Genomic DNA, 5,000 nt, shown 5'->3' with positions numbered 1-5,000 from the left:
CTGTCTCAGCTAGCGGTTAGCCGAATTAGCTGTTAGCCAAACTAACGTTAGCTTGCCTGTGGAGGCTAACGGCAGACCGCTACAATCAGCTAGCAGTTAGCCGAATGAGCTGTTAGCTAAACTAACGTTAGCTTGCCTGTCGACCGGAAGCGTGGAACAGATCGTGCAGTGTCGTAAATCCTCGTACAACTGCGCATGCGCGAACATTTTGCGCATGTGCAGAACGGATCGTGCAGGCAGAACGGATCGTGTACCGACAGACGTTATAGACTTATTTTGAAGTTCATTGGACGTTAAGAACGCTTTTATTTTGAAGTTCATTGGACGTTAAGAACGCTTTTATTTTGAAGTTCATGGACGTTAAGAACGCTTTTATTTTGAAGTTCATTGGACGCGGTGTTAATGGCGGTTCTCGCTGTCTTGACTGGCGATCCTCGGGTGACATATCTCCTCCTCCGCTTCGCCATTGTGTGTGTGGTGCTCGATGTGTTGAGGTCGAGGCAGCCGCCGGGGCGACAGTGGCGGCGGCAGAGTACAAATAAATAAACAAACGGACTATAACGGCTCGTTTTGTCCTCCGTCGTCTCGCCCTTCTTCCTCCTCCAGATCGTCCGCCGATCCCGCTACTGGCCTCCCCGACGACACCCATGCAGCAGAGGAGCCCCTGGACGGGACTAGCTACATGTGGTGAGTGACAGACCAGCACCGACACCTTTAAAACACAGAAACTTGCCCGTGTGCCCCGCCTCTCCGGTGGGAAGCCGTTTGTCCGTTTACAGCCTGGACAGTGTGAGCGGTTTGCGTAACCTTAGCAACGTAAACTTATGGAGAGCAAGAAAGCTGCTGTTGTGTGTGTTTTTTAACGTTATTACAGTGTTTAAAATCAAAATCATATTGTAGTATACACGTTATCATCCATACAGGAACCGGTTAATATTCATAAAGAGCGAGTAAGTTTTATTTTTTTTAAATGAAAATGAAAAATTGGAATGAGAAGAACCGCTTTTTTTCTCCGGTGCTGTGTGGAGGCTGTGGCCGGGTGACGGTGCCTGGTTGCCGGGCAGGTGGCAGGCGAGCAGCCGGTGGCCTGGAGGTCCCGGAGGGTCTGGGAACCAGCTGCTGTTTTGACAGCTTTATACTCACTGTGCTCACCGCAGTGATTTATACATAGGCTACCGGCGTTAAGTGACTGTCATAAAAGGGGCAGGGAAATTAGCTTTAATGACAATAATGTTGTTTTAGTTGGTTATAGTTAAATATAGGACAGTAGTGACTTTTATCCTCTGTGTAACTTTAAATTCTCTTTAATTTTCCCATAGGGGAGTTTTATTTTGGCACTCAAAATAGACCCCATAGTTATTTTATTTTAAATTTTTTATATGTTTATCAACAAAACAGACCTGTCATGTCCCCCAGCTTTTTGTAGAGTAAGTAATACATGTTTTATGGATTTATTAGAGGCAGATACAGACTTCTTTTCAGTTTCACTTTCATTTACATTATATTAAAGAATTGTGTCCAAGTTATACTGAACCTACACACACTTGAGCAGAAAATAAATTAGTATCAATAGCAACTATGAACAGCCTTTAAAACTTTTTTTAAACCATCACAAGTATAATAATTTGTTGTTATTTACTGGCCAAGATTAAATTATTAGTTTAGTGTAGTTAACGGGTACATTACGTTGAACACATCAGTTTGGCAGAAAAAAAGTTTATCCACCGTCTGAAACTTACATTTTTATTGCAAAAAACTGGAAATAGAGGCCACAGGAAGAGGAGAAATAAGTGTGTGTGTGTGTGTGTGTGTGTGTGTGTGTGTGTGTGTGTGTGTGTGTGTGTGCTTGTTTTACTATATTCGTGGGGTCCAAAAACCGGGGAATACAGTATAATTGTGGGGTCTGCACAGCTTTGTGAGGCCAAAATGCTGGACCCCACAAGTTTAAAGGTCTGTTTGAGGGTTAATACTTGGTTTTAGGATTAGGGTTAGAATTAGGTTATGGTTAGGGTGAGGGTAAGGGTTAAGGTTAGGCATTTAGTTGTGATGGTTAAGGTTAGGGTAAGGGGCTAGGGAATGCATTATGTCAATGACAGTTTTCCACAAAGATAGTGAAACAAACGTGTGTGTGTGTGTATGTGTGTGTGCTCGTTAGAGCTGTCAATCTTCCTCTGTAATATCATTCGAATTCCATTTGATATTTTTTTTTAATATTCGAGTATTTAATGCTCAATTGCAGCCTGTTAAATAATATGTACTACACTACTCAGGCTCATGCATTGTCAATGCCACTATAAGCATGTGGTTGTTGTTACACGTTCCGTCCACTAGAGGGACTTCCAACATTAGCCTGGCCTTGAGGGGACCTGCACGCAACTTTGTTTACATTCATTTTCCACCACGAGCACACAGCGACAAACACAAATCAACAGAGAACTCTGTAATGAAACGTTATCTAACAAGTGTAGTGAAGCAGCTCTGTTGTAAAGGCTAACGGTGCTCCGTTAGCACAATGACATCATGTTAGAAAGCACAGCCGAAACGTTTTGTCATAAACTAGCTAGGTAAGTAACAAATGATGCTAACGGCATTAATAACTAAGCCAAACGGTGCTGTCACTACTATTTTAGTGATTTATAAGCAACGTTACTGAGAATACAGCTATTAGAAGGTAATATATGACGTGGAAGCTAACTGACAGCTGTAGGGCAGCTAACATTACCTTTAGCTGTCTTCATGAAGCTCCCAGCTACGCTAACGCTACTGTACCTCGCGACGCAGTTAGAAAACAAGAACGAGCTAACTAATGTTAACATAAGCACTTCAGCTCGGTGGAAGTCGATTTTAAAGTCATGTTAAAACTATTTCCCGTCCTTACGATTTCCAGCCGCAGCCTGTCCCTCCCCCGTGTACTGACGTTACTCGGTACGTAACGCCAGCTCCGTAATGTTGTACTGACGTTACTCGGTACGTAACGCCAGCTCCGTAATGTTGTACTAACGTTACTCGGTACGTAACGCCAGCTCTGTAATGTTGTACTGACGTTACTCGGTACGTAACGCCAGCTCCGTAATGTTGTACTAACGTTACTCAGTACGTAACGCTAGCTCCGTAATGTTGTACTGACGTTACTTGGTAACGCCAGCTCCGTAATGTTGTACTGACGTTACTCGGTACGTAACGCCAGCTCCGTAATGTTGTACTAACATTACTCGGTACGTAACGCTAGCTCCGTAATGTTGTACTAACATTACTCGGTACGTAACGCCAGCTCCGTAATGTTGTACTAACGTTACTTGGTACGTAACGCTAGCTCCGTAATGTTGTACTAACGTTACTCGGTACGTAACGCTAGCTCCGTAATGTTGTACTAACGTTACTCGGTACGTAACGCCAGCTCCGTAATGTTGTACTAACGTTACTCGGTACGTAACGCCAGCTCCGTAATGTTGTACTAACGTTAGCTTAGACCTCACAGTGCCTTGTGTTTCTCACTCCTGCTAAGTTATTGTTCATAAGACGTGACATGAGGGACACATGCGGGTAAGCCAAGGCGAGAAGAGGGAGATTAGCTAACGTTAGCCAACATATTTATAAAAAAAGTCACATTTGAATAGTAATTTCAGCATTCAAATAGTATTGATTTTTTTACTATTCGAATTATATTCGAATTTCGGCATTCGTTCCAACAGCCCTAGTGCTCGTGTGTGTGTGTGTGTGTGTGTGTGTGTGTGTGTGTGTGTGTGTGCTCGTGGGTGTGCACGGGTGTGTGCAGCTGTGGGTGTGTGTGGGTGTGTGCAGCTGTGGGTGTGGGTGTGTGTGGGTGTGTGCAGCTGTGGGTGTGCGTGTGTGTGGGTGTGTGCAGCTGTGGGTGTGGGTGTGTGTGGGTGTTTGTGTTGCTGTGGGTGTGCGTGTGTGTGGGTGTGTGCAGCTGTGGGTGTGGATGTGGTGACACAGATCAGAGGTCGGCGTGCGCTACGTTTCCTGCTGTGGAGCCGAGGTTTAAAGGGAAGAACGTGGTCTGACAGATGGTCACTCGCCACTGTGTGTGTATTACGTAAGACTTCAACGTTGGACTCACACACTCTGCAGGACGCCACTTACCACAGGCGCAGTGAGCTTTTTCTTCCTTCTCAACGGTTTTGATGCATTTTTTCAGATTTTTTTGTTCCCTTTTTTGACAATTTTTTCAATGTTTTTGTTTCCTTTTTGGACACTTTTGTTGAAGTTTTTTTTTTTTTTAATTTTTTTTTTTTTAAGCATTTTGCAAGTTTTTATTTGGCAGTTTTTTCTGAGTTTTTGTGGCCTTTTTTGGACAATTATTCTGTTGTTTTTGTGGCCTTTTTCAAGTTTTTTTTGGACAATTTTTTCAAAGTTTCAGTCGTTTTAAAAACAAATTTGGTTTTCTTTTCGTTCATGCTGCACTTTATCACACACACACACACACACACACAGGAACAAACACACACACACACACACGCATGGACTCGCACACACAGGCACACACACACGGACACACACACACGGGAACAAACGCGAAGACGGACACACACACAGGCACGCACACACACACGGGCACACACACACACGCATGGACACACGCACTGACACACACACACAGGCACACACACACACGCATGCACACAGGCACGGACACACACACACACACACACAGGAACAAACAACGCACACACACAGGCACGGACACACACATGCATGGACACAAGCACGGACACACACAGACAGACACACACACATGGACTCACACACACACACAGGCACAAACACGCACACACGCACGCTCACCACACACACACACACACACACACACACACACACAGCGATCCACTTTGAGAGCAGCATCCTGGGACTCGTAGTCCATGTGGCCACACGTTGTAAACACAGTGTAAACCATAGACTGTATATATTACTTTATATTATAAAGGTTTTTTTTGGGTTTTTTTTTAAGCATTTTGCAAGTCTTTATTTGGCAGTTTTTT

At 44.1% G+C, this 5,000-nt stretch overlaps 1 protein-coding gene across 1 annotated transcript in view; it reads left to right on the top strand.

The window, feature by feature from the left end:
- Window positions 1-393: 393 nt before the first annotated feature.
- LOC116059196 (SERTA domain-containing protein 2-like) overlaps window positions 394-5,000 on the top strand; it is a 13,689-nt gene continuing 9,082 nt past the window's right edge. Inside the window, exon 1 of the mRNA XM_031312150.2 lies at window positions 394-687. The gene's annotated coding sequence lies outside the window, so the exon portion shown is untranslated. The remainder of the gene's footprint in view (window positions 688-5,000) is intronic.

This window comes from Sander lucioperca, chromosome 4 (assembly GCF_008315115.2).
Source record: "Sander lucioperca isolate FBNREF2018 chromosome 4, SLUC_FBN_1.2, whole genome shotgun sequence".
Classification (NCBI taxonomy): Eukaryota; Metazoa; Chordata; class Actinopteri; order Perciformes; family Percidae; genus Sander; species Sander lucioperca.
The sequence above is the reverse complement of the archived record's forward strand: the minus strand, read 5'-3'. Positions and strand labels throughout refer to the sequence as shown.